Source organism: Callithrix jacchus, chromosome 14, assembly GCF_049354715.1.
Source record: "Callithrix jacchus isolate 240 chromosome 14, calJac240_pri, whole genome shotgun sequence".
NCBI lineage: Eukaryota > Metazoa > Chordata > Mammalia > Primates > Cebidae > Callithrix > Callithrix jacchus.
In genome coordinates, this window is record NC_133515.1 from 11,336,570 (window position 1) to 11,350,172 (window position 13,603).

At 42.1% G+C, this 13,603-nt stretch overlaps 1 pseudogene; it reads left to right on the forward strand.

The window, feature by feature from the left end:
- Positions 1–10,434: 10,434 nt before the first annotated feature.
- Positions 10,435–12,817, forward strand: LOC100414084 (lamina-associated polypeptide 2, isoforms beta/gamma-like; annotated as a pseudogene).
- Positions 12,818–13,603: the final 786 nt, after the last annotated feature.

The window sequence follows — 13,603 nt, forward strand, 5'->3', positions numbered from 1 at the left end:
AGCTGGTACTAAAGGCAACCCACCATACCTGTTTTTTTTTTATTTTTTGTAGAGATGAGGTCTCACTATGTTGCCCAGGCTGATTTCAAACTCCTGAGCTCAAGCAATTCTCTGACTTCAGCCTCTCAAAGTGCTTGGATGACAGACATGAGTCACTGCATCGGGCCCACATTTTCTACTCATCGTTGATGGATGTTTAGGTTGTTTCTGCCTTATAATTATTGTGAATACTACTGCAATAAATGTTTGAGTGTAAATACCTCTTTGAGATCCTGTCTTGAATTATTTTGGGTAAATATCTATAAGTGCGATTGCTGAATCATAAGATAGTTCTACTTTTAATGAACCTCCGTACTGTTTCCCAAAACAGCTACCTCGTTTTATATTACCACCAGTGGTGCACAAGAGTTCTAATGTCTCCATCTTCTCACTAACACCTGTTGTTATGTTTATTCATTTATTTATATTATACTTTAAGTTCTGGGATACATGTGCAAAATGTACAGCTTTGTTACATAGGTATACACGTGCCATGTTGGTTTGCCACACCCATCAACCTGTCAGCTACATTTCTTCTAATCCCCCCCAACCCCCCAACAGGTCCCTGAGTATTATGTTCCCTTCCCTGTGTCCATGTGTTCTCATTGTTCAACTCCCATTTATGAGTGAGAACATGAGGTGTTTGGTTTTCTGTTCTTATGTTAGTTTGCTGAGAATGATGGTTTCTAGCTTCATCCATGTCCCTGCAAAGGACATGAACTCATTCTTTTTTACGGCTGTATAGTGTTCCATAGTGTATATGTGCCACATTTTCTTTATCCGGTCTATCATTGATGGGCATTTGGGTTGGTTCCAAGTCTTTGTTATTGTGAACAGTGCCACAGTAAACATACATGTGCATGTGTCTTTATATTAGAATGATTTATAATTCTTTGGGTATATACCCAGGAATGGGATTGCTGGGTCAAATGGTATTGCTGGTTCTAGATCCTTGAGGAATCACCACACTGTCTTCCACAATGGTTGAACTAATCTACACTCCCACCAACAGTGTAAAAGCATTTCTATTTCTCCACATCCTCTCCAGCATTTGTTGTTTCCTGACTTTTTAATGATCGCCATTCTAACTGGTGTGAGATGGTATCTCAATGTGGCTTTGATTTGCATTTCTCTAATGACCAGTAATGATGAGCTTTTTTGTTGTTGTTGTTCTTTTACTTTTTATTGCATTTTAGGTTTTGGGGTACATGATTCCACAGTTTTTTTCCAGTTCTGTGAAGAAAGTTTATGGTAGCTTGATAGGGATAGCACTGAATCTATAAATTGCTTTGGGCAGTATGGCCATTTTCATGATATTGATTCTTCCTATCCATGAGCATGAAATGTTTTTCTATTTGCTTGTGTCCTGTCATTTTCATGAGCAGTGGTTTGAAGTTCTCTTTGAAGAGTTCCTTCACATCCCTTATAAGTTGTATTCCCAGGTATTTTATTCTCTTTGTAGCAATTGTGAATGGGAGTTCACTCATGATTTGGCTCTGTCTGTTATTGGTATATAGGAATGCTTGTGATTTTTGGCACATTGATTTTGTATCCTGAGAGTTTGCTGAATTGCTTATCAGCTTAAGGAGATTTTGGGCTGAGATGATGGGATTTTCTAAATATACAATCATGTCATCTGCAAACAGACAATTTGACGTACTCTTTTCCTAAATGAATACCCTTTGTTTCTTTCTCTTGCCTGATTGCCCTGGCCAGAACTTCCAATACTACGTTAAATAGGAGTGGTAAGAGAGGGCATCCTTGTCTTGTGCTGGTTTTCAAACCAGTTTTTGCCCATTCAGTATGAAATTGGCTGTGGGCTTGTCATAAATAGCTCTTATTTATTTTGGGCTACATTCCATCAATATCTATTTTATTGAGAGTTTTTAGCATGAAGGGCTGTGAATTTTGTTGAAGGCCTTTTCTGTGTCTATTGAGATAATTGTGATTTTTGTCATTGGTTCTGTTTATGTGATGGATTATGTTTATTGATTTGCATGTGTTGAACCAGCTTTGTATCCCCAGGGTGAAGCCGACTTAATCATGGTGAATAAGCATTTTGATGTGCTGCTGGATTTTTTTTTGCCAGTATTTTTTTCTTTTTTTTTTTTGAGACGGAGTTTCACTCTTGTTACCCAGGCTGGAGTGCAATGGCACGATCTCGGCTCACTGCAATCTCCGCCTCCTGGGTTCAGGCAATTCTCCTGCCTCAGCCTCCTGAGTAGCTGGGATTACAGGCACGTGCCACCATACCCAACTAATTTTTTGTATTTTTAGTAGAGACAGGGTTTCACCATTTTTGCCAGTATTTTATTGAGGATTTTTGCATCGATGTTCATCAGGGATATTGGCCTGAAATTTTCTTTTTTTGCTGGGTCTCTGCCAGGTTTTGGTAGCAGGATGATGCTGGCCCCATAAAATGAGTTAAGGAGGATTCCCTCTTTTTCTGTTGTTTGGAATAGTTTCAGAAGGAATGGTACCAGCTCCTCTTTGTACCTCTGGTAGAATTCTGCTGTGACTCATCTGGTCCTGGGCTGTTTTTGGGTTGGTAGGCTATTAATTATTGCCTCGATTTCAGAACTTCTTACTGGTCTATTCAGGGATTTGACCTCTTCCTGGTTCGGTCTTGGGAGGGTGTATGTGTCCAGGAATTTATTCATTTTTTCTAGATTTTCTAGTTTATTTGCATAGCGGTGTGCATAGTATTCTCTGATGGCAGTTTGTATTTCTGTGGGATCGGTGGTGATATCCCCTTTATCATTTTTTATTGCATCTATTTGATTCTTCTCTCTTTTTTTCTTCATTAGTCTTGCTAGTGGTCTATTTTGTTGATTTTTTTTAAAAAACCAGCTCCTGGATTCATTGATTTTTTTGAAGAGTTTTTCATGTCTCTATCTCCTTCAGTTCTGCTCTGAACTTAGTTATTTCTTGATTTCTTCTTTTTTGTTAGGTTTTGAATTTGTTTGCTCTTGCTTCTTTAGTTCTTTTAATTATGATGTTAGGGTGTGGATTTTAGATATTTTCTACTTTCTCTTGTGGGCATTGAGTGCTATAAATTTCCCTCTACACACTACTTTAAATGTGTCCCAGAGATTCTGGCACATTGTGTCTTTGTTCTCATTGGTTTCAAAGAACAACTTTATTCCTGCCTTAATTTTGCTAGTTACCCAGTAGTCATTCAGAAGCAGGTTGTTCAGTTTCCATGTAGTTGTGTGGTTTTGAGTGAGTTTCTTGATCCTGAGTTCTAATTTGATTGCACTCTGGTTTGAGAGACTGATTGTTATAATTTCCGTTCTTTTGCATTTGCTGATGAGTATTTTACTTCCAATTATGTGGTCAATTTTAGAATAAGTGCAATGTGGTGCTGAGAAGAATGTATATTCTATTGATTTGGGGTGGAGAGTTCTGTAAATATCTACTAGGTCCACTCGGTCCAGAGCTGAGTTCAAGTCCCGGATATCCTTGTCGATTTTGTCTTGTTGATATGTCTCATATTGACAGTGAGATGTTAAAGTCTCTCACAATTATTGTGTGGGAGTCTAAGTCTCTTTGTAGATCTCTAATAACTTGCTTTATGGATCTGGGTGCTTCTGTATTGGGTGCATATATATTTAGGATAGTTAGCTCTTCCTGTTGCATTGATCCCTTTATCATTATGTAATGCCCTTCTTTGTCTCTTTTGATCTATCTTTGTTGGTTTAAAGTCTGTTTTATCAGAGACTAGGATTACAATCCCTGCTTTTTTTGCTTTCTATTTGCTTAGTAAACATTCCTCCATCCCTTCGTTTTGAGCCTATGTGTGTCCTTGCATGTAAGGTGGGTTTCCTGAACACAGCACAATGATGGGTCTTGACTCTTTATCCAATTTGCCAGTCTGTGTCTTTTAATTGGAGCATTTAGCCCGTTTGCATTTAAGGTTAATATTATTATGTGTGAATTTGATCCTGTCATTATGATGCTAGCTGGTTATTTTGCCCATTAGTTGATGCAGATTCTTTATAGCATCATTGGTCTTTACAATTTGGTATGTTTTTGCAGTGGCTGGTACCAGTTGTTGTTGTTTTACCATGCTTAGTGCTTCCTTCAGGAGCCCTTGTAAGGCAGGCCTGGTGGTGACAAAATCTTTCAGCATTTGCTTGTCTGTAAAGGATTTCATTTCTCCTTTGATTATGAAGTTTAGTTTGGCTGGATATCAAATTCTGAGTTGAAATTCTTTTCTTTAAGAGTGTTGAAGGGCCGGGCGCGGTGGCTCAAGCCTGTGATCCTAGCACTTTGGGAGGCCGAGGCAGGTGGATCACGAGGTCAAGAGATCAAGACCCTCCTGGTCAACATGGTGAAACCCCATCTCTACTAAAAATGCAAAAAATTAGCTGGGCATGGTGGCGTGTGCCTGTAATCCCAGCTACTCAGGAGGCTGAGGCAGGAGAATTGCCTGAATCCAGGAGGCAGAGGTTGCAGTGAGCCGAGATCGCACCATTGCACTCCAGCCTGGGTAACAAGAGTGAAACTTGGTCTCAGAAAAAAAAAAAAAGAGTGTTGAATATTGGCCCCGATTCTCTTCTGGCTTGTAGGGTTTCTGCAGAGATACCCACTGTTAGTCTGATGGGCTTCACTTTGTAGGTAACCTGACCTTTCTCTATGCCTGCCCTTAACATTTTTCATTCATTTCAACCTTGATGAATCTGATGATTATGTGTTTTGGGGTTGCTCTTCTCAAGGAGTATCTTTGTGGTGTTCTCTGTATTTCCTGAATTTGAATGTTGTCCTGCCTTGCTAGTTTGGGGAAGTTCCCCTGCATAATATCCTGAAGAGTGTTTTCCAACTCGGTTCCATTCTCCCCATCACTTTCAGATACACCAATCAAATGTAGATTTGGTCTTTTCACATAGTTCCATATTTCTTGGAGGCTTTGTTCATTTCTTTTCACTCTCTTTTCTCTAATCTTATCTTCTCACCATTGAGTTGATCTTCGATCTCTGATATCCTTTCTTCCACTTGATCAGTTTGGCTACTGATACTTGTGTATGCTTCATGAACTTCTTGTACTGTGTTTTTCAGTGCCATCAGGTCATTTATGATCTTCTCTAAACAGGTTATTCCAGTTAGCAATTCATCTAACCTTTTTTCAAGGTCCTTAGCTTCCTTGCATTGGGTGAGAACATGCTCCTTTAGCTTGAAAGAGTTTGTTATTACCCACCTTCTGAAGCCTACTTCTGTCAATTCATCAAATTCATTCTCCATCCAGTTTTGTTCCCTTGCTGGCAAGGAGTTTTGACCCTTTGGAGGAGAAGAAGCATTCTGGTTTTTGGAATTTTCAGGCTTTTTGCACTGGTTTCTCCCCATCTTCGTGGATTTATCTACTGTTGGTCTTTTGTGTTGGTGACCTTCAGATCAGGTCTCTGAATGGGCCTGATCCAATTCTATTAATGCTGTTATTATTCTTTTCTGTTTGTTAGTTTTCCTTTAACAGTTAGGCCCCTCTGCTCCGGGTCTGCTGGAGTTTGCTGGAGGTCCACTCCAGACCCTCTTTACCTGGGTATCACCAGTGAATGCTGCAGAACATCTAAGATTGTTGCCTGTTGCTTCCTCTGGAAGCTTTATCCCAGAGGGGCACCCACCAGATGCCAGCCAGAGCTCTCCTGTATGACGTGTCTCCCAGTTAGGATACAAGGGGGCAGGGACCCACTTGAGGAGGCAGTCTGTATCTTACCAAACCTCAAACTGTGCTGAGAGATCCACTGCTCCCTTCAGAGCTGTCAGGAAGGGAGTCTGCTGAGGTTGCACCCTCAGCTGCCCCTTCCCCCAGATGCTCTGTACCAGGGAGATGGGAGTTTTATCTATAAGGCCCTGACTGGGGCTCCTGCCTTTTTTTCAGAGATTCCCTGCCCAGAGAGGAGGAATCTAGAGAGGCAGTCTGGTCACTGAGGCCTTGCTGAGCTGTGGTGGGCTTCATCCACTTCAAACTTCCCAGTGGCTTTGTTTACACTGTGAGGGTAAAACCGCCTACTCAAGCCTCAGCAATGGTGGATGCCCGTCCGCCCACCAAGCTCAGGTGTCCCAGGTCAACCTCAGAGTGCTGTGCTGGCAGTAAGAATATCAAGCCAGTGTATCTCAACTTACTGGGCTCTGTGGGGGCGGGACCCACTGAGCCAGGTGACTTGGCTCCCTGGCTTCAGCTCCTTTCCAGGGGAATGAATGGTCCCATCTTTCTGGTGTTCCAGGTGCCATCGGGGTATGAAAACAAACTCCTGAAGCTAGCTTGGTGTCTGCCCAAATGACCTCCCAGTTTTGTGCTTGAAACCCAGGGCCCTGGTGGCATAGGCACCAAAGGGAATCTCCTGGTCTGCCAGTTGTGAAGACTGTGGGAAAAGCGCAGTATCTGGGCTAGAATGCACTGTTCTTACCACTACAGTCTCTCAAGTCTTCCCTTGGCCAGAGAAGGGAACTCCCCTGACCCCTTGTGCTTCCCGGGTAAGGTGATGCCCCACCCTGCTTGGGCTAGCCCTCCAGGGGCTGCACCCACTGTCCAACCAGTCCCAATGAGATGAACCGGGTACCTCACTTGGAAATGCAGAAATCACCTGCCTTCTGCGTCAATCTCGCTGGGAGCTGAAGACTGGAGCTATTCCTATTCAGTGACCTTGCCAGTGGACCCGGAAGATCCCTGTTTTTATTTTTATTTATTTATTTATTTATTTATTTATTTATTTTGAGATGGAGTTTTGCTCTTGTTACCGAGAGTGGAGTGCAATGGCGCAATCTCGGCTCACTGCAACCTCCGCCTCCTGGGTTCAAGCAATTCTCCTGCCTCAGCCTCCCGAGTAGCTGGGACTACAGGCACGCACCACCATGCCCAGCTAATTTTTGTATTTTTAGTAGAGACGGGGTTTCACCATGTTGACCAGGATGGTCTCAATCTCTTGACCTCGTGATCCACCTGAGTTGGCCTCCCAAGGTGCTGGGATTATAGGCATGAGCCACCGCGCCCAGCCTGTTTTTATTTTTTATAATGTCCATTCTAATGGGTGTAAGGTGATATCATTGCAGGTTTTTTTTTTTTTTAACTGTTCTTTGTTTGTTTTAGAGACAGAGTTTTACTCTGTTGCCCAAGCTGGAGTGAAGTGGTAATGATCATAGTTCGCTGTAACCTCAAACTTCTGTGCTCAAGCAATCCTGTCTCCTTAGCCTCTGGAGTAGATAGGACTACAGATAGACACATCGCATCTTGCATGGCTAATTTTTAAAAATTTTTTTGTAGAAATGGGGTCTTGCTATGTTGTCCAGGCTGGTCTTGAATTCCTGGTCTCAAACGATCCTCCTACCTTGGCCACACTAGGTGTGAGCCTCTGCCTGTAGCCACTATATGGATTTTGATAGGGATTGAATTGAATTTATATATTCCTTTGCGTAGTAATAACAATTTAACAAAATTAAGTCTTCTGATTCATAAATATGGGATGTTTTTGTACTTACTTGTGTTGCCTTTAATTTCTTTTATCAATATATTATATATACTATATCTATTGAAGTGATTAAGGGACTTAAAATCATAAATATGTATAATTTAGTTAATGGCCATAAATCTAAAGTCTGTATATATAAGTATACATGTATAATATATATTATTTTATATATACAGTATATATTATTTATATGTACATATGTGATTTTAAATATATATACATTGTATATATAGAGTATATAGATGATTTTTAAATTCCTTAATCACTTCAGATTTATGGCCATTAACTTTAAAGGGGCATCAGCACTGCTTGGTAGTTCTCTCCTACTTCTCTGATTCATTCTCCTTTTTATGAAACTCTAACACCTTTCCTTTCTCCTATTTTCTTCAGGTCTCTTTTCAAATTACACTTTGTGAAAGAGATCTTGCTTGAATGCCCTATAAGAAGCAGCATCCAGCTGGGTGCAGTGGCTCACATGTATAGTCCCAACACATTGGGAGGCTGAGGTGGGCGGATGACCTGAGGTCAGGAGTTCAAGACCAGCCTGGCCATCATGCAAAACCCCATCTCTACTAAAAAATACAAAAATTAGCTGAGCATAGTGGCATGCACCTGTAATTCCAGCTACTCGGATCGTGCCACTGCACTGCAGCCTAGGTGACAGAGCAAGACTCTGTCCAAAAAAAAAAAAAAAAAAGAGCAGCAGCAGCAATCCCATCCCATAGTGAATTTTCACTATAACACTTCTATCTACTTAAGATATTTTGCTTTTTTTGCTGATTAGTTCAGTGTCAGTCTTCCTGTACCAGGAACATAAGCTTAATGAGAGCAGAGATTTGTCTGTTTTATTCATGGTTGATACTGATGGGGCTCAGAAAATGATGCCTAGAGTATAATGCTTTGACATGCTAGTACTTTGAAGTAAAGGATAGTGGAAGAGCCTCGGAAGCAAAATCTCTTTCTGGCCTTTTCCTACCCTTCTTTCTTCTGCTCCCTTCTCTCCCACAAGGCAGGCCACACGAACTAGAATTTCTCTTCCCAAAGATGGATCATAGAAATTAGAACCCCTCTCCTTCAAAGCCAGTCATAAAGCCTAGAAATATGACTCTAAACCCCTCTGCCTTTCTGTATAGGAGCTTGCCATAAAAAGATTCTTGGACCCACCTTGTCTGTGAGTTGGTCATGAGACCTCATTCCAGAAAGGGTCCTGACCTACACTTGGGGAAGGGAATGACACACAGAAGGAGAAAGAAGAATCTGAATAGACAGGCCTTGCTGGGCTTTCCCACTCAGTCTACTACCATTAGATCATTCACTTTTCATCCAGTCACTTTCTTCATTGTTGTTCATTCTTCACTGCACCTAAGCATGAAAATGGACAGTTTTCCCTGAGTCGTTGAGTATTTGTTTAGGCTTCCGCATTACATAAAACTTTAATGATATGGTTTGGATCTGTGTCCCTGCCCAAATCTCATGTGGAAATGTAATCTCCAGCATTGGAGGTGGGGCCTGCTGGGAGGTGATTGGATCACGGAGGTGGATATCCCCCTTGGTGTTACTCTCCTGATAGTGAGTGAGTTCTCATGAGATCTCGTCATTTAAAAGTGTATAGCACCTATCCTGCCCACTTCCTCCTGCTCTGGCTGTGTTAGACCTGTCTGTTCCCCTTCACCTTCTGCCATGATTGTAAGTTTCCTGAGGCCTCCCCAGAAGCCAAGCAGATGCCACCATGCTTCCTGTACAGCCTGTGGAACCATGAGCCAATTAAACCTCTTTTCTTTATAAATCACCCAGTCTCAGGTATTTCTCTGTAGCAGTGTGAGAATGGCCTAATAATTTGATCAAATATTAAATGCATTTGCTATGCTTTTCTTATTTTTTTTTTTTGATACAGGAGTGTTGGCCATGACCTTAATGATGGGTGAGGAAAGGTATCACAGGTTTCTACCCCTACAATTCCAAGTGCCAAAGAGCACCTGGTAGAAGAAAAAATACATGAAAAATACTTAATTTTGGAATATATTACTGTACATTTTTTATCAGATATGCGTTTCTGAAAAATCTGTCTGCTGCCAGCATGTTAGTGGGCTTCCAACTTATCATCATGAGTGAACATTTATGTTCCAAGATATATGTTGGTGCAGCTATTATTACTGTGAAGAGAAATGTGATGTGCCTCTTTCTGTACTCACCATATTGGCAACCAGTAGTGTGCCCCACAGGGATATCTGTACAGGTTCTCATTATTATTCCTTTTTCAAATTACTGATTCAGTAAATAATATTAACTCTATGCATTTGTTTCCTATCCAGTTGGGTTGCATGGAGGACAGTGCTGTAATAATGTCACAACTGATGGGGGCGATTGACTGTGGAATCTTTAGATGACCAGGATCTCACTGCTACTTGAGGACCCTGAGCAGGTCATTTCCACTTGTGAACGGAGCTATTGGGATAATGATTTAGATGTTATTTCGAGTGAGTTGAACTGGATAAGGAAGGTGGTAGAGTGACGAGGTTGACAACTCCAGTTCTTTGACCCCTCCCTGCACCCATATCCATTAGGAGAACCTTGCCTTGCTAACCCTGGGCTTGGCAACATGACTTGCTTTGGTCAGTGGGACAAGACCACACTTGAGGCTTCCTTTCGTCGCCCGCCAATGGCGGCGCGCGTTCTTGGGGCGTGGGCGAAGCAGGCTGCTCGCCTCCTGCCTGTAGTGTGTGGGCTGGGGTTGGTGCGGGCTTCCAGCTTGGCCGCACTAGGTCCGTAGTTCGGCTCCGGGGGCTTTTGTGTTTGGGTCTGGCTTGGCCTTGTGTCCGTGAGTTTTTGCTCCTCTCCCCGGCGGTCCTCCCGTGTAGGCTCGGAGGCAACACCGCGGTCCCCGACCAGGAGCGAGCGCGCCGGCGTGGGCGGCGACAGCGAAGACTGCGGGGAGGGGGCTTCGCAGATCCCCGAGATGCCGGAGTTCCTGAAAGACCCCTTGGTCCTGACTAAAGAGAAGTTGAAGAGTGAGTTGGTTGCTAACAATGTAACGCTGCAGGCCAGGGAGCAGCGCAAAGACGTGCACGTCCAGCTCTACCTGCAGCACCTGATGGCGCGCAACGCTGGCGCCAACAGCAAGGGGTCCCCGGACTTCTCCAGTGACGAGGAGCGCGAGCCCACCTCGGTCCTCGGCTCTGGGGCCGGCGCCGCGGGCGGGAACCGGGCTAAAGCCACAAAGAAAACTGATAAACCCAGGCAAGATGATAAAGATGATCTGGATGTAACAGAGCTAACTAATGAAGACCTTTTGGATCAGCTTGTGAAATACGGTGTGGTGTTCGCGCCAAGGGCTCCAGACAGCTAGTTGACTTGCCCCAGTTTGGCTGCTGGACCTGTACTGCATTTCCTCACCTCGAGGGCTGTCGAGTGAGACAGGGCCGTGAGCTGACTCACTAAAAGCAACAACAGAATGCAAAGCAAAGGCCTGCAGTTTATGAGGACATTGTGCTGTCTGCTTCCATGTCCCCCTTCAGTCTCTGTGTAAGCAATAAACTTGCTGCAATTGAGATGCCTAAGAGGAGCAGAGACCTCTGCCCATATTTTCCCTGGAGCCAAGCCTTTGTTTTAGCTCCTGGTGAAAAACAGGTTTAACCAGCCACCTTAAGGGCGCCATTGTATCTTTGAAATGTAAAATCTTTGAAATGTAAACTACTACCACTAGCCCCCTTAAAGTGCCTTCTGAGCAGGATATCACAAGCCCCTGATAACTATTTTATGGAGTTTCTGTTTCCTTTCTGTCTACCCCTTTCTTTCTTTCTGCTGAGATAAGGTAAATGTAAACAAGAAAAAAGGTATAAAAGCTGTAACCCACAAAAATAAATTTGCTACGTTTTGGCCATAATCTTCACGCAGCCCTCCAGACTCTACTTTTCTATATTCTTTCTTTTCCGCGCACTCTCTCTCTCAGGTTGAACGAGACATCTACGTTGGCCGTCTCGGGGACTCCCGCAGGTCGGTAGTCCCCCGGCAGACGTGCCGGACCCCGACAATACGGAGTGAATCCTGGTCCTATTGTGGGAACAACCAGGAAGCTATATGAGAAAAAGCTTTTGAAACTGAGGGAACAAGGAACAGAATCAAGATCTTTTACTCCTCTGCCAACAGTTTCTTTTTCATCAGAAAGTACAAGGCAGAATGGAAGTAACGATTCTGACAGATACAGTGACAATGAAGAAGACTCTAAAATAGAGCTCAAGCTTGAGAAGAGAGAACCACTAAAGGGCAGAGCAAAGACTCCAGCAAAGAAGAGTTGAGCACAACCAGAGCTATTCTCAAACTGGAATAACAGATTGAATGGACAAGTGGATCTTCAAAAGGCGGACCTCTGCAGACATTAACTAGGGAATCTACAAGAGGGTCAAGAAGAACTCCAAGGAAAAGGGTGGAAACTTCAGCACATTTTCGTATAGATGGTGCAGTAATTTCAGCTATAGTTTCACAGCTGAAACTATAATGGCTTCAAGCAACGAATCCTTAGTTGTCAATAGGGTGACTGGAAGTTTCAAGCATGCATCTCCTATTCTGCCAATCACTGAATTCTCAGACATATCCTGAAGAGCATCAAAGATACCATTGACAAGAGCTGAAGTGGGAGAAAAAACAGAGGAAAGAAGAGTAGAAAGGGATATTCTTAAGGAAATGTTCCCCTATGAAGCATCTACACCAGCAGGAATTAGTGCTAGTTACCGCAGACCAATCAAAGGGGCTGCAGGCCGGCAATTAGAACTCAGTGATTTCAGGATGGAGGAGTCTTTTTCATCTAAATATGTTTCTAAGTATGTTCTCTTGGCAGATGTCAAGTCAGAAAAGACAAAAAAGGGACGCTCCATTCCCGTATGGATAAAAATTTTGCTGTTTGTTGTTGTGGTAGTTCTTTTGTTTTTGGTCTATCAAGCTATGGAAACCAACCAAGTTAATCCCTTCTCTAATTTTCTTTCTGTTAACGCTACAAAATCCAACTGAATGTTATCTCTTTGGCACAGTCAACTTGGTCTCCTATTTTTAATAACTGTGCTGAAGAACATTTGTGTATGCTTGTTGACTCCAAGAACTAAAAATAATGTGATTTGGCCTCAGTAAATGTAGTATTCCATTGAAAAGCAAACAAAATAATATATAAATGGACTTCACTAAAATGTTTTTGAACTTTGGACTAGTAGGAGATCACTTTGTGCCATATGAATAATCTTTTTTTAGCTCTGGAACTTTTTGTAGGCTTTATCTTTTGATGTGGGCATATTATTTCATTTTTGAAAAAAATATATTTCTGTGTGTATTTGGGAAACAAGAAGGGCAAAACAGGGTGGTATAATGTAAAGCAACACATTTAAATACTTAGAATTCTTACAGAAAAGATTTTAAGAATTCGCTGCTGAATAAAAACTACAAATGTGGAACAATGAAATTCAGTAAGAGGAAAAGTGACTTGGTTGTACTTTCTGTAACTGCAACAAAGTTTGATGGTGTTTATGAGGAAAAGTACAGCAATACTTTCTTCTGTAACATTTATTAATAGTAATAATATTGTTGTCACCCTTTCATACTTTTTAAGACAGTATCATGAAAGTCCTACTTCAGTAGACCCATTTATATACAATTGATTTTTAGCAGAGATCATTTAGTGTAACATACACATATTTTAGAGAATTGTTAGCTAGCTATACATGTTTTGAAAAGCTGTTAGCTAGCTATAAGGCTATAATCAGTCAATCCAATTTGCAACCAAAATATGTTTTGGATAAGTGTATGTATGTTTAGAAGTTAGAAATTGTAAACACTGATCTTATGTTTCATTTAGATTCATTATTGCATTGTCTTGCTACCAAAAAGAAATTTTGCCAGGTTTTTTTTGCCCTATATTTCCCAGCATAATTTGATTATAAAGTACAAAAAGGGCCGGGCGTGGTGGCTCATGCCTGTAATCCCAGCATGTTGGGAGTTCACGAGATCAGGCGATTGAGACCATCCTGGCCAAAATGGTGAAATCCCATCTCTGCTAAAAATACAAAGAATTAGCTGGGCATGGTGGCATGCACCTGTGGTCCCCGCTGCTTGGGAAC